This window comes from Trachypithecus francoisi, unplaced genomic scaffold (assembly GCF_009764315.1).
Source record: "Trachypithecus francoisi isolate TF-2019V2 unplaced genomic scaffold, Tfra_2.0 Lachesis_group9, whole genome shotgun sequence".
Lineage (NCBI taxonomy): Eukaryota > Metazoa > Chordata > Mammalia > Primates > Cercopithecidae > Trachypithecus > Trachypithecus francoisi.
The window spans coordinates 56,913,703-56,934,692 of NW_022681474.1; positions in this window are offsets into that span (position 1 = coordinate 56,913,703).

The window sequence follows — 20,990 nt, forward strand, 5'->3', positions numbered from 1 at the left end:
CTCCTCTCCTTTGTCAACTTGCAGCTCATGATCTGGCTTCCTCTGTCACAGAATGAAAGGGAGCTTTATGGAGGGGGTTTTCCCAAACACCACATGTTCTCACTTGTAAGTGGGAGCTAGAAGATGAGAAGACATGGACACAGAGGGGAACAACACACACTGGGGCCTGTCAGAAGGTGGAGAGTAGGAGGAGGGAGAGGATCAGGAAAAATAACGAATGGGTACTGGACTTAATACGTGTGGATGAAATAATCGGCACAGCAAACCCCCATGACACAAGTTCACCTATACAACAAGCCTGCACATGTATCCCTGAACTTAAAAGTTAAAAAAAAAAAAAAAAGAAGAAGAAGGGGGTTTTCACAAGCTTCACCTCTTGTCCACCCACTCATCCAATATGTATGCACTGTAGCTGCTATCACCCCCCCTCCCGGGCCCACAGCATCTGGGACGTGGAGACAAGCAGTCCTCACCTGCACAAGGATGCTTCTCCTGACTTCCCTTTTCCACTACACCATAATTTTTTCACTGCTTACGTTAACCTGCCAACATGTTATAATATCTCCTATCAAAAACAAAGCAAGGCAACATTGAAAACGATCTCTGAACTATATCCCACTGCATCTTGTAGTATCTCTGCTTCTCATCACACACAAGCCCTCAAAAAGGTTGTCTGTGTTCCCCATGCCCACTGTCTCTCCACTTCTCCCTTCGTTGAGCCTGCGTCCAATAGCATTTTGACCCTATGGCTCATGTGCTGCAGCTGCTCGGGCACTAGGAGGCCAGTCAGCCCCATGCTGGGAAATCCAAAGGCCAGTTATCAATGCTAAGCTTCCTCGGTCCCTTGGCATCGCCTGACATTATTGATCGCCTTCCTTGAAGCACATTTTCTGGTTGGCCTTTAGGAGGCCACTCTTGCCCGTTTCTTTGCTTTGCACTCTCTCATTCCCCTTCGCTGCTTCCTCTTTCTCCTCCAGACAGCTCACTGTGACAGCGTCCAGGGCTCAGTGCTCCTAGCTCATCTTGTTTTTGTTTTTCTTTTCTTTTTTTTTTTTTTTTTTTTGAGACAGAGTCTCATTCTGTCACCTGAGCTGGAGTACAGTGGCATGATCTTGGCTCACTGCAACTTCTGCCACCTGGGTTCAAGCGATTCTCCTCCCTCAGCCTCCTGAGTAGCTGAGATTACAGGTGTGTACCACCTTGCCTGGCTAATTTTTGTATTTTTAGTAGAGACGAGGTTTCACCATGTTGGCCAGGCTGGTCTCGAACTCCTGACCTCAGGTAATCTGCCCACCTCAGCCTCCCAAAGTGCTGGGATTACAGGCGGGAGCCACTGCACCCGGCCCCTAGCTCTTCTTGAGCACCAGTTGTACTCACTTGTTCTTTTGGTCTTGAACACCATGGAAATGTGAAGGAATTCCAGAGTGCTGTCTCCATCCCAAACTTGTACACCCAGCTCCTCCTCTGAAATGCACCATATGCAGAATGACACTCTGAATTTCCACCTGTTTATCCCCATTTCTGCAAATGGCAACTCATCCTTTCAGTGGCTCACGCCAAAGCCCTTACATTTATCTTTGATTGATTTTATTCTCACAACCCCAAGCTAAACCATTAACAAAACCAATTAGTTATCATAAAAAGATTTCCAGAATCCAATCACTTCTCACTGTTACTGTCTTGGTCCAAGTCACGGGGGTCTCCTGCTTAAATCACTGTGCTAACTCCTGACTGTCCACCCTCAGGCTTTTTCAGAAGCAGCTGAAGTGGCTTGTGATGATGGCTGGCTGCAGCCCACCTCCTCAAGCCTTCCAGTGGCTTCCCAGCCCGTGTGGTGTAACAGCCTACAAAGGTTTGCCCCACCAGCCTGGCATGTCTCTGACCTCAGTCCTCTCTGCTGCAGCCACACTGGCCTCCTTCTCTTACTTCAACAGGTCAGGCCCAGCCCTGGCAGAGGACTTTTGCAGCAGATGGTCTCTTGGCCTGCATGTCATCACGTAGTTCACCCTTCCCTTCCTGCAGCCTCTGCTCACCATGGCCTTGTCAGAAAAGCCTTTGCAGAAGCCCCCTCCTCCCCTGCTGCTGCACCCCTAGCCTCCTCCTGCTGCTGCGCCCCCAGCCTCCTCCTGCTGCTGCTCCTCTCCATCACACTGCCCGACCACATCTGTTCATTTCTTGCCTGCTTCCCTGTGCTGTGCAGCAAGGGAGGACTTGGTCTGCTGTGTTTGCCTATCAGTTGCTGTGACTGGCACATAGAAGGTACTACAATAAATTTGGAATGATGGCACAATAGCTAAATAGGAAGTTAACATGTTGGACGCTTTCTCCACTCATCTCTGCAATGAAGACAGAAACTACCTCCAGGGTTGTGCATTCATTTGCACACCCAAGGTCACATTGGTACCCAAGTCCATCTCACTCCAATGTTTGTACATCAGTAGTTACCCGCACTACTCCTTCTGCAGACTCCCCTGTGTCTGGCTTTTCCCCCTGGAGTCCCAGCACATGAGAAACACTACAGTGTTTATTCCCTGTGAGCCTAAATTAAAGAACTATCCCTTATCTAGAGGCATCCCCTTCCGAGGCTTCCCTGCTCCCAATGGGGCCTGCACATGCTGCCTGTGCAAACCGCAGGCCAGTATTGGGACAGACACAGCTGGTTTGGGCTTTGCAGCTGGTGGCCCCAGGGGATGACCACAGTGGCCGCAGGTCCCATTCCTGAGCCTTGGAACAAATCTCTGCTGTTGGTGCTTCAGCACAGGCCTGACATGGGACAGCGGGTGGCTGGCCAGACCTCAGGACATAGCCAGGGCCCTAGAGGAAAGAGACACCACCAAGTGGAGTTCTTCACAAAATCAGTACTGGAAGCCGAGGCTGAGTCTTTCCAAAAATGGACACAGTTGGGAAGTGACAGAGTGAGAATTTGGATATGAGTCTGTTTGGCTCTAAACCTGATCCTGTAACCATAGGAACCCCTGCCTCCCTTCTAGGGTTCTCCATGCCTTCCCCATTGCCCTGCCAGGTGGAGGCCTCAGTCCACCCTGGCTGCTGTTGGCTTGGCCTAAAGGCTGATGCTCCTAGCCAGACCTGAGCAAGATGGCCCAGCCTCCAGGGAGGAGCTGAGGGAAAGGCCAAGAGCTCAGGATGGTAGCTGGCACCGGTGGCTGTGCTCAGCTTTCCCAGGCAGTGGCCAAAGTCTATGCTGCAGCCAGGCAAGCTGATGGGGAGGAGGAGCGACCGGCCTTGGTCAGTCTGGAAGGCCCCAGATGCAGCCACAGGCTATCCTTGTCCTTTCCCCTTCCCAGGCATTTCCCCGAACGTGAGACCCTCAGCCTGGGTCACATGGACTTGTAGGCCGTGAGGAAACAACCATTCTGGGCATTCCTGAGCCTTGGGGGAGGCGGCTCTTTTTCTGGCCACTGTGGGAACCCTCCAGGGCCCTGTTGGTGCCTTCGCTAAGGAAGGAGGCCTGCCAGGGACCAGCTTGTTCCAGTTCATTCTCTGAGAGAGCACCTGCCCTTCAGGTTGTGTGGGCCTCTCCCTGCTCAGGAGGCCAAGGGGAAATGGAGCCTAATGCATTCACTGCACGTTTCCTTAGTTCAGGACAGAACTCCTGCTAGGGACAGACCAACACCTAGGTCATACACCTTCCAGGGCAGCCTGTGCCTGCCAGGCCCACACAGGACTTTCAGGTACGATGTCCTCCAGTTGTCCCAAAAATCCCATGAGCTACCAGCCCTCTCCATGTAATGGACACAGACACGGAGCTTCAGAGCAGCCATGAGCCCCACGTCTCAGAGCTGGGATATGGGAGGCAGGAGCCCATCCTTGAGCCGTTTGGAGCCAGTACACTTAACAACCTTCTCTTGTGGTTTGCAAGGCACCCTGGCAGAGGTGGCAGCACAGGAGCTGCCAGGCTGAGGTCCATGGTATGCCTTGGATGACCCAAGGATATTTCTGGGGTTTAAATGAGAATCCATTTATGGAAATGTTGGACAAAGTCAGGCTGTGAAATTAACATAAACTAGTAGAAGCAGCAAACAAAATAGAAAAGAAAGAAGAATGTATTTTCAAATAGAAAAGAAAGAAGAGAATAAAATGAGAAATTTTGGCATATGTCACATCTACTATGGGGAAGAACAAGTCTTGAATGTGTGTGTATGGTGGGGGGGTGAACACATGATGATGATGTAAAATACCATGTTTATCGTAGGTTGTGGTCAAAAAAGTGTACGGCTCTTGTGTACACAAACCCAATGATGAGTGCGGCGCATCTTGAACCCCACCACAGAACCTTCTCAGAGAGCCTGGTCCAGCAGGGCAAGGGTCATGGAGCCCCCTGCTGACTTCTCAGGAAGCCACAGGGGCAGGGACCAAAGCCTGGCTTCCTGGAAGGTGGAAACTCAAATTCTAAGATTCCCAAGAGGGGACTTGAGGGGGTCATTGCCCTGGACAATCAGTGACCTCCAAGACACTATTCAGACCCCTTTCAAAGTCCTGGAGGAACAAAGTGACCATGCATCCTGATGTGCCTTGGACTGTCCCAGTATTTGCCTATTGTTCTAGCAAAATGAAAGACAGAGTCCTCTTCTCTGTCAGAATGTCCTGGTTTCAATGATAAACTGTATGGCCAGCCTGTCAAAGAGTGAGGGAGTTTGTGGGATCTGCTGCGTTCATGGATGGAAATGCAAAGCCTCCTATTCCTCCAGCCCTCTTCCATCACCCTCCCCTCCTCCTCCAGGAAAGCCTGGAGAAGCCCCAGGTTCTTGCTGCACTTCCTCCCTGGATGTTTCTTCTCTTCACCCAAACTTGGAGTTGCTTTCTGGAGCATCTGAACCCCTGGCCTCGCCTGGGGTTCCTCATACTCCCTGTAAACCAGGTACAAGCAGGGAGACCAGCCCAGGAAGAGAAAAGTTCGAGTTCCACAGGGCTTGAGGTGGAATGCCAGTCATGCAGTCAATGCGGTCAGTGTTCACCCATCACAAACCACAGTGGAGATCTGGGAAGGGAAGTCTCTGAGGCTCTTCAAGCCCTGGTCTCCTTGTCTATGGTTCCTCATCCATTTCACCCTGAACAGGGAGAAGGAACAGCCTTGGACTGCCTGGAGGTGGGCAGAACTGGAGCCTGAGTGCAGGTAAGAATACCAACCTAGCATTCATTGCACCCTTCTACATGCCAGGCGCTTAGCACATTCTGACTAATACTCCCTGCTCCCTGCAAGGGAGATGATATTTCTGTTTTGCAGTTGAGAAAACAGGCAAGGTTAGCACTTTCCTAAGCCATGTGCAGAAAAGTAGCTGAAGCTTGAATCTCCACATTTTTTATTGAGCTGTCTGCATTGAGTTCCTCCTTCCTGTGTGTCTGAGCCGCAGCCATGGAGGGATAAATGAAGGTATCAGTGGGTAGGGATGGATTGTGATGATGAGAGGGGGTCACCTTGAACCAAAAGGGCATCAGACACTTCTTTGACTTCTGCGGGGCTATGAGCTGCCCCCGAGTGGAGGGCAACATTACTTGAACTCTCAAGGGGTCCGGCACATGCAAGGTCATGCAATGTGACAATGTTGGCTAACACTTGGCCTGGGCCCTGAGCAGCCCTGAGCTCAGAAGGGAGGAGCTAGAAATGCACTCTGGAATTGGAAAAAGGAATGGTTAGACTCTGCCTTGAACAGTTAGCATGAACACAGGAGCCAGGAGACTGGTAGAAAATAAGGGGGATAATAACAATAAAAATTACTCCAGTTAAGTCTTCCCAAGTGCCAATTTTGTGCCACACTCAGGGCTGGCTGCTCTGGAGGCAAGAGAAAGAGAATGACTTGCCATCTGGGGTTGCCTATCAGACCTGTGTCCCTCCCCAGCGTCTCTACCTGTGTTGGCTTGAGCTAGCATTGGGGCCTTGAGGCTGCATATGCTGTCTGGCCAGGGTATGCAGTGTTAAGGTAAGATTCCCCTCTCTGGCTTTGTCCCTGGAATCCTTCAAACATGCATGTTCTTCCCTCAAATCTTGGAGTACTTCTATGTCCATTGTCATCACTCTTCTCTTAGTGACAAGTGCTCTTGGTGACATCTCTTCATCTGTCTGTGTTAAAGACATTCCTTAGCTGCAGGTCAGGCAAGGATGTAAGATTGCAGTCGCCTTACTTAGACTTTTCCCCAGTGTACTCTTGCTGTGATAGTCAGGGCTCTTTGAAATGCCCAAGGGCAGGACATTACTAGGAAGTCAGGGTTCAGGAATCATCCTAAATGCATGTGCTCTAGGGCCTGGCCTTGGTCTTGGGTACACCAGGGGCTACCTAATTCCTAGCTCAGCCTCCTCCTGAATGTCCCCCACATCCAGGGCTTTAAGCTCCATTCCTCAATTTATCAGCCGGAGTCATCACCTCTTCCCAATTTCATGAAAATTTCCAGTTCCTAAAATTCTACCCTAAACCATCATGACCTCATTGCAAGACATTTTAATTACTTTGAACAGACTATTTAAACAAATAGCCTAAGGATATGTGAATTTCCACCCACTGCAGCTCTCTGACCTACAACTTCAAATGGGATGGGGTAGCCTCAGTGGCTACTTAAAGACACCTGTCTCTGAAGAGACAAGAGCATATGCAGTAGTAATTCAGCTGCCAAGGACGGAGTTTGAAATTATTTTTGCTTCTTCATCTTTGAACAGAAAATCTTTCTTCTGGATTTTACCCTGTCTTACTTGTGCTGATAGTTCACAAACCACAGATTTCCACATACATGTTTGGATGTCCATGTTCTTGGGGGTTCAGATTCCCAGCTTTGTCTTTCACTCCCGATGGTTCCACAGCAAATTCACCCCACCAGCTGTCCTGCTAGGGGGTCCAGCACGAGCTCATGCCAGTATAACAAAGACGGATCCCTTCTCAGCATAGCCAGATGGTCTCCCACCCGCCCCCACCCCCCCCCCCGCCAAAAAAAGGTTTCCAAGTAAAATAAGACAAACAGCCAGGGCCGAGAGCTGTCCACCAGGATCCCCTATGCTCACCTCTCAACCTGGCTCCAACCTAGAGGTTATTTACAAGGATAAATCGAAATGTCCAGTGCAGCTTGGAGGTAAGATTTTCATCTCCGTCTTCTTTCAACACACACCATGAGCTGTTTTACAGAAATTGAATCAAAGCAGAGCACGTTTTAGGTTCCCAGCACTGATATGTCCTTCCTCATCATTTTCATTTACATATTCACACCATTCAACATTAAGGTGAAACAAAATAAGACAGGAAAAAAGTATCTTTGGCAAGTTTGGGCTTGGAATCTAGGCAGGAACTAAAGAAGCTAGGAGAGACCCCGTGCCAAGCCCACAATCTAGTCTGAAACTCATGTGAACCAGAAGGAGCTGCCCGCTCTGGAGACAGCTCAAGCCTCGGATGGTGATGCTCTGGGCACGCCCCAAAGTCCAGGCACTTTTGCACTTCCCAGGGTCCTGAAACAGAAACGTGGAGGCTGCCCGACTCACTGTGCATGGCAGCGGGGGTCATCCGTGGTATTAAAAAATATGCAGAGACTGGGGAAAGTCTGAGGGTGGGCGTTGGAGAGGTAAGTAAAGTTGAAATGAGTGAAAAATAGAATTTATAAAATCATATTAAATATTTAATTTTAAACGAGGTGAGGAGAGTCTTTATCACTGTCTTGAACTATTTAGGATTGTGGATTCAACCAACTACTTTCCTCTAAGGAAACTGAAAAGTGCTTCAAAGGCAGCAATGTGTTAGATTCTGGAGCAAAAATCCAGTTTTTAGGTTTCCCACCCGTGACTGATATAGTAGAAGCTTACTGCAGGAACTAACTAAAAATGCTCTGCATGGATTTTTCCACTCTAAAGAAGTGCGAACATAGTTTGAAACCCTTTAAGAATGCCCTGCATCAGCCCTCTCCAGCTTCCCTTCCCCTCGGTCACACAGGTTCACTTCTGCCTCCCCACTGTCTCCAAATGCATCCTCCCCTGCCCAGGACCTCTTTTCAGCCTGGCAACCCCATGACACCACTGAGGTTGCAGCTGGGTCCTCCCCTATAATGAGTGCAACACCTCCTGGGTCATCTTTTCGGCACCACACCACTGACTTCCCAGCCTGAGCTCTCTGCATCATCTGATTTCCTTGCTCATGTGCCCATGGTTCGTCCTCCCCACAGGATGTGAGCTCCACCAGGCCCACACTTTCCTCCCTGCCATGCCTGCTGCCAGGCCCTGTCAGGGCAGCTGGCCATTCCACATCTCGCCTCTCTGAAAGTCTTTTCCCATCATGCAGCCAAGTTCAAGTTTGTTTACCTTCTCCTCGGTTAAAACCTGATTTACTGTCCCAAGAAGGAAGGCAGCAAAACTGTCACAAATGGCACTGCTATGTCCAAAGCAGTGCCATTTTTCTCGGTGTTGCTGATATGCCCTGAGGATTTTGCATTGGCCAAATTATCATAATTTGAATAATATGTCAAGCTAATAACTTACATTTCCAAGGGAAATATGTTAACATAAAATATATTCATTTTATTTAACAAACAAATAATATGCCTTAGCCAGTTTAATATAGAACACTGAAACTCCCCAGGATGACAGACAGAAACATTCAGAAAAACGGAATCTACTATTTTTTCTATCCACGTACAAAACCCCAGACAGAGGACTTGCTCATAAGTCTCTTGTTTAGTACTTTTCCTCCAAGAATATTTGGAAAGGAGACTATCACCCTAACCTGCTTTCAGGGAAGTGGATGAAAGAAAAGAGAAGTAGAAAATTCTGAAAAAAAAATCTAGTAAATGAAATACAGCAAAGGAAAGAGATGAGAAAAGTGAGTCTAGGAAAAAGGGGCCTCCTAGGGGAAGGTCTGGGCCTGGGCTCTCAGCCCGGGCTGCCCATTTGGCTCATGAAATCCACTCTGGGGGACTGTGAAATCAGAGCCCCGGGTGGGACCAGGGGCAGTGCTTTTTAAAGCTCTGTGGGCGATCTCAGTGCCCAGCCATGGTGAGAAGTCACTGCTCTAGACCAGTGGCTCTTAAACTTGAGGAGCCTCAGAGTTAGCTGAGACACAGGGTTCTTGATTGCCCCCAGAGGTTCTGCCTTGGCAGGTCGGGGTGGAATCTAGGCATATGCACTTCTGACAGGTCCAGGACCACAGGGTGAGAGGGAGCCTGTGCTCCAGACCGCGGGCATGCGGCCTTGTTATGTGGGGCTGGTCAGTGTGCCGGTGGTGACTGTGTGCTGTCCAGGGCCACAGGGACAGAGAAACATGAGACTTCAAGATTGAAAGAGATGCTCAACTCCAGGGTGTTAATCCTGCCTCTTGCTCACCCACTTGATGAGCACCGCTCCCGCCCAGGGGAGTCCGGGGCATTTCTTCCAGGTTTGATTACTGTGATATCATCCATTAGATATGGCTGAGTTTGCCTGGAAGATCTTCCTCACTGACTTCAGTGCCCCTGGGAGGAGAGGTTCCATCGTCCAGCTGACAAGAGGACCGACCGGGGAGTTACTGTCTGGGTTTCTTATTCAAACATCTCCCCAGGATGTCTTGCAAAGAGGCATGGGTGCTGTTCCCTGGTTTCTGTTCTCCGCTGGCTCACATTCAGGCATGCTTCCCTCCCTAGAGAGAAGCCCCTGCTGCTGCTCCCTTTCTAACCAGCCCCCACAATACAAACAGGACGGCAGGGGTGAGGGCTGGCACCAGAGGGCATGTAAAACTTGGTCTCGTTTCTGTCACTAGAGATCCTAAAAAAGCCCCTCCTTGTTCCTGAGCCCAGTGACTTCCCAGGGCCTTTTAGGCTGCCTGGAATCTGCAGCAGCCACCTGTATCGCAGAGGAAACCCATGCTGCTGTGCCTGGGATCCGGCCCATGGTCTCCTTGAAGCCTCGAAGCGTTTTCTCTCTCTCTAGGGAGTGCTGAGCCAGCCCTTTCTGGATGCTAGGCCTGAGAGTCCCGGGAGAGCCCTATTTTGCCTGCCCTTGCCCAGGGCTTGGCGGGGAGCGCTCACCCTGAGCTCCGGCTCTGAGGCTGCTCCTGGTCGCCTTTCTCTCTGATTTCTTCCCACTCCCTTTGCTCTGCCTTGATGCCCAGAGGCAAGGCACGCAGAGCCCATTCCAGGGATTGCGTCCTCCCCTCCTCAGCTTCCCACCTGTCCTGGGATGGTGAGAGAGAGAGAAAGAGGCAGAGAGAGACAGAAACATGCACATGCGCACGCACACACTCAGGTACACACACACACAGGTCCCCGCCCAGTGCTGAAGCAGGTAAGCTTACCCACCTCCTATCCACAGAAGCGCTCAGAGTGGGGCACCTTTTGGAGTCCATGTGCTATGTCCAGATGCTGAGAATCTTACACGTGTATCTTGGGTCCTCACTTCTCAGCCGAGCTTCCAACTCATTTATTCAGTTACCTACTTGGATGTCGAAGGCATTTCAACCTTTGCAGAGACCAAGAGAAAACTTGATTCTCACATCCCCCTTACCACCTAAGCACATTCAACTTCCAGCTTCCTAGTCTTGTGGTACCACCAGCCAAAAACCTGGAGCTGCCATGATTCCTTGAGGGTCCCACCCCACCCCTAGTGTGCGCGCGCACACACACACACACACCTTCCCATCATCAAAGCCACTGTGGCTTTCAATCAAACTCAAACTCCAATAACTTCCTAGAGCTCTCTGGGCCTCCATGTGTGATCACACCTGCCCTCTCCTGCCACCTCCCCTGGCTGCACAGGGAGCTTTCTATGCACGTATGTGTGTGTGTGTGTACACACGTGTGTATGGAGCCAGCAGGGAGCCAGTTAGTGGAGGGGAGGGTTTCCAGAAGCAGCTTGTGGGGACCCAGCCCTGCAGCCTGGATGGGGATGCTGGCCCATCCTCCTCTCTGCTTCTCAGCCCATCTCTGTGCCACCACCTCCCTGCCCACCTTTCATGTTTCCATTGCTCTCATTCAATTCATGACATTCTCTGTGTATGCAGCAAATACTGCGTTCTACTCTCTCAATTCCTTGCAGTACTCCAGGGCAGCCAACTGCAGGGGCTTCCGTGGGGAGAACAATCCAGGTGGGCAAGTGACCTTTGGACTCAGTCCGCAGGAGTGTGTTTAGAGACATCACTGCCCACAGAGGTTACTTTATGCGATAAAATTCTGGGGGATGTGAGGAATACCTTCTGGCCCCTCTGAATCTAATCCCTACTGTCTCAGCCCAGACCTCTGTCCTGGAACCACACACGAGCACTGCTATCTGCACCACCAGCAAGTTATGGAGACAGCAGGAAGAGCTGAGGTCAGAATGTTTCTTCCCTGGAGCCCTCCGGCCAGGTTACTCCCGGTTTCTGCTGATGGAGGCTGGGAGCTCTGTCCAGGGGAACCATCTACCCAAAGCACCCTGCCTTTGCATTGGATGATTGCTTCCCCACCCTGGGACCTGCTTACACCTTTGCAAGTAGTGACTTTACTAAACTCCTCTGAAATGACCCTAGTTTGAGTGTGCCATCTGTTTTCTGCTGGGACCCTGATTAATGTACAGACTTTCAGATGATATTTTTCCATGATGTTTGCATTTCTTGAAGCAAGCCTGTACTACTTTTATAGTACATGGAAACAGTAAAAATAAAAAAAGAAGAGGCAGCATTCAGCACTCTGCAAGTGGAGCTGCTTCCTAACTCGGCTCACTCTGGGCCCAGGTTTCAACTCCAAAGGGGACACAAGCTGACCCAGTTCCAGCACTGTGTGTAAAAATTCGCCAAGGGGATTTTAGCTTAATGAGTTACGACAGTGCCCAAAGGATTTGCTGAGAATGAATCGACTCACACTCTGGAATAGGAACTTTACAACTTTAGTCTGAATTAAGTTTAGGTGTTACAAGCCTAGACTTTGGAGTTAGGAAGACTTGAGCTATAGTCCAGATTTAGCCTATGTGAGTGTGACCTCAGACAAGTCACTTAACTTCTCTGAGCTCCAACCTTGTCATCTCAAAATACTTCTAAATTTAGGGGAGAACTAATTGAGAAACTATATGAAAAAATGTTTAGCATAATAAGCACTTAATACATACTCAAAGCGTGAAGATGATTCTCACTATCATTATTCTAAATACTACTCCATGTATAGAGCACAGCATGGGAGGTGAAGATATGTCAGCTTCCAGCTTCTTTCTAACAAGGCAAGTGTGGCAAGAAGATGCTCTCTTCCCAGTCTAGCCTGGGCTCCTCTCATCATTTTCAGAGCCGATTCTGCCTGCCCTCTGCGATATGACCCTGAGGCCTAGGGTGGCAAAGCCTTTTATCAATGTCTTTATCACTGATGAGGGAAATCTGCAGTCTTGGCACATGCAACCCCCACAGTTCCCATACGCCTGGAGGCTGGATCACCTGATGCCAAGGAAGGACATGTCCTCTGATAAGGTACCCAGAACGCTGACTGCCCACTGGGGTGGCTGGTTTGGGACAAGTGTCTTGTGGCAGGTCACCTGAGGCCTCCATGACTGACTCGGTGGGGTCACAAGGCTGCTTTAAACATTTATTGTTCAGGAAGAGGCTTTTTCCAAGTGAGGATTCAAGGGGAGTCCCCCATGGGCAGCCGTGGGGACACAGGGATAATCCTCTAAGATGGCACCCCTGTCCTTGCTGCCTACCCATCTCCATCAAGCCACTCTGCCCACGGTGAGAGGGCCCCACCGCCCGTGTGAGTCAATACAACACATTCCACGCCAGCAATACGGAGTCATCGGGTGCGGAGGTAGAAAGGGTTGGCCTGAAGCTGTGCGTGCCCCCAGCCTGCAAGGGGAACTTGCTTTCTCCTCCAACCCAGATGGGCCTGGAGCAAACACTCACAAGAGGTTTTGGGGATGGCACTTGAGGGACAATTGGTGTTTCACTGACTATGCCACTATGCTTTCTACTGCTAGCTGTCTCTCTCTGTTCATGGGTGGCCATTTCCGGGAGGATTGAGGAGCTCATGCGTATGATATCCAAGCGCCTCAGGGCTTAGTTTAGTCATCACTGATACAGCACCCAGACCCCTGCTGGATGGTGCAGGTCATACAACAGGGTCCTCTGTAGAGACAGACCCTCCAGCAGCTCCTGCCAGCCAGTTTGGGCTTTAAATCATAAATCTGGTGCTGCCTTTCCTCTGGAGGGAAATTTTCCAACGGCTTTTCCGTGTCACTGGAATCAAATCCAGACTCTTTTCCAGGGCCCGCAAGCCCAGTGAGGTGTGCCTCTGGTTACCTTCCAGGATTCCTCGAACCCCTCTCCAAACTATCTAGGCCTCCGTGCCATCAACCCTGGGCCCTCTCAGGACCTTTGCCTGGAGCACCCCCATCTGCTTATGACTGTCTCCTCTTCACTCTTCACTCTTCAGGTCTTAATTCCACAAATCCCTGCTCCACAAATCCCCTTGTCAGGTCAGGCAGACTGCCTCTGCACCCCAGCCCTGCCTCTGTCCCTGTCGAGCTGCCCCACAGCAGCATCACCATTGACAGTCCCTTGTTTCCTTGCCCACTGCCTATGTCCTCTTCAGCATGTGAACTTCAGGAGAGCATAAGGGCGGACGGAGATCCTTGCCTTTCTCCATCTGTGTTACTAGGGCCCTAGAAGGAGCAGGAGAACAGTTGCATGTTTCACACCTGAATGGTATTTAATCAGTATGTGAGGGCTGGACAGATGCCTGAATTCCCAGATGTCTTTCCAGTTTAGAGACACGGGGCTCCTGCCTTTAAGACAGAGAGTCAGAGGCATTCCACCAACCAAGCCCCTCTGTGCACTGCAGGGGTAAGGGTGGACGCACCAGCATCTTCCTCCTAAAAAGTGCGCACTTCCAGGACCCTCTGATAGAGGAAGACTGGGAGATGCAAGGGAGGGTGCACAGGAAACCAGCATCAGGTGTGAGGAACCCCAGAGCTTCTCAATGAGCCTGGGGCCAAGGGTAAGAGGCCGGACCTGACACCAGCACCAGTTCAGTGGGATCCTGAGCCTTGGAGCCGACAGCTTGCCCAGGCCACAGCTGGCCAGGCTCAGCCGAGCCTCCCAGGAGAAGGACTGTATAAACAGGAAGTCTACCGCCCGGACGCTGATGGGCCTTTGATAACTGCTAAACCCTCCTCAGTCTTTCTCCCAAACAGTTTCTCCCTTGGTTTGAAGTCACAGTTCTGGGGGCAGGAAAACAGATTCCACACCTTCCTGACTCAATCACCAGGCACCAGAAAGAGGGAGAGGATGGAAGTAAGAGGTGACAGAGAGAACCAGAGAGGGATGAGGGAGGAAGGAAGGAAAAAACAGAAACACAAAGAAGACAAAGAGTGAGCAGGGTAAGAAAATAACAAGAGAAGCAAAGAGAGTGTGGCCCCAGGAGAGAGATGAAGAGTGAGCTGAGTGACCTTGTAGTTTCTCTAATGCAAAGCAGCTAGCCCAAAAGGTGTTGATGAATGCCAGAGCTACTCTGGGGGGATCAACCCATGACTGACTTCTACTGCTCACTCCCTGCTCTTAAAGCACGGAAGGCAGAGACATCATCCTTTAGAAGTGGGTCTCGCCAGGAACCCCACACTCTCACCTGGGCTCTCAGGGCCTGGGATGTGGCCCTTGTTCCCTTGGCGATCAATACCCGGTGGTCCTGGCACCCACAGAGGCCTCCCTGTTGCTCTCCAGCATGGTGACCCCTAAAAACAGAGGGATTTGGGTAGAGAGTTGCTGCACATTGGGACTGGTCATGCTGGAATTCAAGTGAATCCTGGTGACCGTGCTCTTCAAATGAAAAAGATAGTGTGAAAGAGGGGAAAGGGGTGGGCGCAGTGGCTCACTCCTGTAATCCCAGCACTTTGGGAGGCCTAGGTGGGCAGATCACCTGAAGTCGGGAGTTCGAGACCAGCTTGACCAACATGGAGAAACCCTGTTTCTACTAAAATACAAAAAAAAAAAAAAAAGAAATTAGCGGGGCATGGTGGTGCATGCCTGTAATCCCAGGTACTCAGGAGGCTAAGGCAGGAGAATCACTTGAACCTGGGAGGTGGAGGTTGCAGTGAGCCAAGATCACACCACTGCACTCCAGCCTGGGCAACAGAGGGAGATTTCATCTCAAAAAGAAAAGAAAGAAAGAAGGGAAAGAAACACTTTTTGGAGGTGAGACCACACTGCTACTAGCTACCTGCTCCTAGTGACCCACAGAGAATCCTTCACCATCTTGAGCCTTAGTTTCTTAATTTGTAAAGTAGGGAGAATAAGAGTGTCTACCTTTCAAGGTTACTGTTAAAGTTCAGAAGGAATAAGCAAGGGTAAGTTACCTACAACCAAAGTGTGCCATGTCCACAGGGAAATCAGATCACAAAGTTGCCTGTAGGCCACACAAGTCTATTTCATGTGGTGCATGCAAGCAGGCAGGTGGTTAGGTCACATGCTGAAAAGGCCTTAGAAAAAGTGTGTGCTCCCTACAAAGAAGGGGGATCTGGCAGACTTTCCATTTGTTCCAAGTGCCCAGCACAAAGCAAAGGTATATCGCCTAGGTTTTCAAGACTAATTTGCCTAACTGGACACATACTACACACCAGGCTTGGTGTTGTGTGAAGAGGCTGCTTGCTTTACAGATCTGCCTTCTTTACTCCTCCCATAGTCCTGTATGATGGGTATTTGCTATGCTTTGAATGTGTCTGGAAACTTGAACTCCAATGCAACAACGGTGTTGGGAGTGAGGCCTAGCAAGAGGTGATTAGTTTATGAGAACTCTGCTCTCAATGTCATTATCATGGGGATGAGTTAGTTATCAAGAGATTGGGCTTGTTATTAAAGCATGTTCAGGCCCCTCTTGCTCTCTTGCTCTGTGTAACTTGCTTGCTCTTTCGCCCTCTGCCTTGGGATGGTGCAGCACAAAGGCCCTTCCCAGATGCTGGAACCATGCTCTTGGATATCCCAGCCTCCAGAATCATGAGCCAAATAAACTTCTATTGTTTATAAATTACCCGGTCTATGGTATTCTGTTATAGCAGCAGAAAACAGACTAAAACAGTATTATTCCCATTTTCCAGAGAGAGGACCTGAGGCTCCATTAGGTTGAGTGAAAATCAAATGTCATTAAATCATTAGGTGACAGAGCCTACTAGCGGCTGCTAGCTCCCACGTATTCACCCATAACTACTGCACAAAGATGCCTCAGAATAAGAAGAGGACATGCTCTTGACTTTGAGGACATTGAGGAGCAGGAAGAAAATAGATATAAAAATGAGCAAGATGTTGTGTACATGATGCTATAGGAGTGGGATAGGAGTGCAGTGTCCAACCTGCTCAACTGTCCATGCTATATAGTAGTCCCACAAGGTGAAGGGCATATTATACTTGAGAGAGAGAGGTGTGAGGAATATGACAAGCCGTGCTGAGATCATATGCTCAACCCTGGAAGGTTAGGGCAGTTGAACCTTGAGTGCCAATGTCCCGAAGGCCACAGGGGGAATGGAGAAGGAGCAATTACCCAAAGGAAAAGTGAGAGTACCACTAGCAGAAGAAATGAGTGAATGATGGCCAGGCTGAACCAACCAACGTATTCTCCCCGTTTTCAGCTGACTAATTCAGGCCTTCTCCCCTGGTGCCTTTCTTGTATACCTGGCTCTCTTAGTGCCTGCCGGTTCCATAACACTTAGTTAATGCCTTGTGCATATTGTCTGTTGTCGCCAGACTGTGAGTCCCATGAGGACAAGAATCTTTGAATCTCCAGGACCATAGTTCAATAAATGTTTAATATGGCAAGATGAACTTTATCTTATGAAAAATGACAATGCTCAGAGCAGGGCAATAGCAGGATCTGATTTGTGCTCTGGAAAGATTTACCTGATCACAATATGGGGACTAAATTAGTGGGGGAAGCAAATTGAGACAGGAAGACAAATATGGAGACTATAGGAGCCACCATCATAAAATATGAGGAACCATGACAATGGTAGGGTGGAGATATGTAAATATCAGTATCTTCCTATTGGAAGATACTATTGGTCCAGTCAACAAGGAACATTAATTAAGATTAATTAATTCATTAATTAACTATTGATTATTAAGGAGGAATGTCTTTGCTAAGCATGAGACTGTATGGACATGGTAACAACCCAGTGTCGCAACAGAGCTTACAATAAAAAGCAGTCAACTCAGCCCCACTGTCTGCACATAGGCTCACTTCTACAGGCAGCCTCTTTCTATCATTTGTCTCTACTTCTTCTGCTGTCTATTTCACTCTTTATCTTCTCTTTTTGTTGTTTGATGGTTCATCTATATGTGCTGGGCTTCCTCATTCAGGTGGCCACTTCTCCCTGCCCACACTGTGATTCCTGCACTCAGATTTCCAAATAAATCCTGGGGCCTGATGTAAGTACTGAGGATGCAAATGAATGAAAGGGCCAGGCATCATGAAGTCTACATCCAAGTGGCACAGACAGAAAGGAAACAGTGACTACGTAGGATCATGTCAGGACGTGACACATGTATTGAATGAAGGGCAGGTAGTGAATGTCAGCTTGGTCCTCCATGCTGTGCTGGAAGGCCTCTCTGGGTTTGAGAACAGCACAGCCTCTTGTCCCCTAGACCTGTCTTCTTGATGGGGAAAGTGCTAAGACTGGACAAGGTGAGCAGAAAGGATGGCCCAGTGGAGTGTGAGGAAGGGAGAGCGTTCACCACAGCCCCTGGGCCAGCCTCACCCACCCTTCTTAGAGGACAGTACAGTGAGGGGACAGAGGCCAGCACCTGACCATGGCAGGCTGAGTCCAAGGCTGATTGATTCTGGGTGGCTTGTCTTCTCTGATAAGTGGTGGCTTGGGACCAGAATTAAATTTATTTGAAACAGGTAAAGGAAAATGATGCTTTCCCACTGCAATCTGGACAGATTCACACCTGATACATATACCTGCTTCTCTATGAAGGCAGCAGCAAGTATTGCCAAACAGAGGTAAGGGGCATGATACATGCTCTCCCTCCCTTTCCTCAGGCCCCAGTCAGGAAAGCTGGTCACGACTGCTGTGAGGCAAATAGCCCAGAAGCTTTTGAGTGAGCTGAGGGCTGGCACTCACCCAGCAGCAACACAGACACCCTCAGGCAAGGTATCCAGGGCAGGGTGATGGCCGTCTCATCGGTCAGGCTCCCTGGGAGGACCACAGAACACCTGCTCCACTCTGAGGCCACACAGCCTGTGTCCAGGGTCAGTGCTCTTCCCTCCCTCACAGAGGCCTTTCTCCAGGGCACGGAGCTCTCAGGGAGTGCAGGTGAGGGCCCAGACCCCAGCAGCACACCTGGGGCAGTGGTATCCTAAGCTGCATTTCTGTGGCTGACTATAAGTTTGACAGAATCGTTCCAAGGTATTCAGAACAGGGGAGTAACAAGGAGGCCGTGAATGAGGCCGTGGTGTTTGTCACATACTCCCTGGCACACAATGCAAAGAATAAATGCAGAAACTGCTCCAAAGTGATGCCTCCCAGGGGCTCAGGCTTTTCTGGGCTCTCTGTGGTGCTCAGTGCTGACGCTGCTTCCCAAAAGCTCTGAGCACTTCACCCCCACCCCCACCCCCGCAGGCCTCTGGGTACCTGGGACACTGAAGGCCTCTGGTAGTTGATTATGCCCAGGGTCCTGGTGTCATAAAGAGGTCCCTGAGCATGGTTGCTTCTCTGATTTTCCAGCACCTATTCCCCCTCCCTAACAGCATGACTCTGTTTTGCAGAATCTTCTTTCCCTGTGTCCTGCTCCCATCCAGCAGGTCTCTGACTTCCAAGCTGGGCCAAGGGATGAGCTGCCAGGAGATACGACCCTCAATCCAGAGAGTCAAGGTGAGACACAGTACCTGGATGGCGTTCCTTCTGGTGCTGATGTCTGAGAGGGAAGGCGGGGGGCTCCTAGTCCCCCAGGCAACCCTGGTCCTCATCCTGCCTTTTTTTCTACTTCTCAGTCTGGTTCTCCACTGTTCTTCCCATCTAAAAATCTAACACACACCCCTCAGTAAAAGTCCTGTTGCCTGAGAGGGCAGTAGGTAGTGGGGATAGGAGACTGGCATTTCTAGCTGGTATCTGAGCCCCATGTGACTTGGACAATGGATGCCAACAGGATACTCTAAATCAACTGATTTATAGGCTCTGATGCCTACGTACATTTAAATGTACAGGGGTATTTTGTTTTTAAAATAAGATGAAAAACTTTGGTGGCTGTCAAGCAGGCAAACATATGCAAACCATGGCGGGATGGGTCGTTTAGGCTCCTGAAGCTGAGGACCTGCTCTGTCCTCTGCTGCCATCAAGTCTAGGGTGCTGGGGGACACAGGATGGTGAGCTGTCACCTCAGGGAGCTTCACGCTGACTTGGGAGTGGGAATAAAAGGGTCTAGCCCCACACCGATGATACTCCCCTGCTCTCTTCTTCTCCCTACATTGCCCCTCTGGCCGATCTCAAATATTCCAACTGTTTTAAGTCGATCACTCCCGATTCTCCATCTTGTCCCCATTTTCACTTCCAAAATCGAGTCTCACATTTTCTATTGCCACCACCAGCATGAAATCCCAAGGACGCCTCAAACTTATTAAATCTAACCTTTGAACATCAAGCGATGTGCAGGGATAGAGGGGAATAGAGTAAAAAACAAGAAATGGGAGGACAATGGTTTTGGAGCAGCAGCATCTTAGGTCTGCAGCGTCCCCTCCTCCCCGTGCATCACTTGGCACTGGGCATGCAGTGGGCACCTTATAGCTGCTCCCTGAGTGAATGCCTTCATGAAGGGCTCCAGCATCTCCTCAGCAGTGAAACCTGGGGTGTCCCACCACGCCTTCCTTCCTACTCCACGCAGGCCACCCTAGCTCAGGCCCTCACTGCCTTGTCTCTGAGCTACAGAATCTTAATTGGTCTCCCCTCTTCAGCTTCCGCACTCCAATCCACTTTGATGATTAAATCTTTCCCAAGCCAAGGTGTCGTAGTATTTGTCATGTACACATGTGTACCGACTGTGTGCCTGGCCCTGGACTGAGGGCCTCACACACAGCAGCGTGCCTACTCTTCAAAGTTGCCGTGTGAGGTCAGGACTCATTGTCCCCTCGCTACAGGGTTGAAAGCCGAGTGGAGAGGCAGCACAGCTCCCCAGCCATGCAGGCAGAGCATACACTGGCCTCACACCTGGGTGCCTGATAACCGCACTGTTCTGTTGGGCTGTAAATGTATATATTTTTAATTTTCTGCATATTGCCATGTTTTGACATCTAAAAAAAAGGCCTTGTTTTGACATCTAAAAAGCCTTTCTATCTGAGGAGAGACTGCAGCTCCTGGGCCAGTTCTTAGAAAGAGGAAAGGGCCCAGTGGTGAGCATGCCTTTGAGGTGCAAACTGACCCATCAGAGCTCTCCCTCTTTTACCTGGGCCTTGCACCCCAGGAGGCAATATCGGCTGCCCTAACCATCCCAGGGACAGTTCTGTGGTCTGGATGTTCCTATCCCCCCAAAATGTAGGGTCAAAACCCTAACCCCCCAAGGTGATGGTATTAGGAGGTGGGGCCTCTGGAAGGTGATCAGATCATGGGGGTTCTGGGATTAGTGCCCTTATAAAAGAAGTCTGAGGGAGCTCATTCGGCCCTCACACCATGTGAGGACACAGCAAGAAGGCACCCTCTGTGACCCAGGAAGAGGCCCCTCACCAGACACCACATCTGCCAGCACATTGATCTTGGACTTCCCAACCTCTAGAACTGTGAGAAATAAGTGACTGTTGTTTATCAGCCCCCTAGCCCGTGGTATTTGTTACAGTAGTCTGCACGAACTGAGACAGCCAGGCACCAGACAACTAGGCACCATCTATGTCCAAAACCCACCACAGTGACTCCGAAGCTCCTCGCCCTGCCCTGCCTTGCCTTTCCCACAGAAACCCCAGTAAAGGTCTTCGCCCAGCCTTCCCCTGGCCCTGCCTTCTGCTCCTGACTGCCCTGGTGTCCTTCCCACATGGCCCAGCACAGCACCCTCCTAGCTCTAGGACCTGTGAGTATAACAGACTCTTTCCAAGCCTCTCCTGTGTCT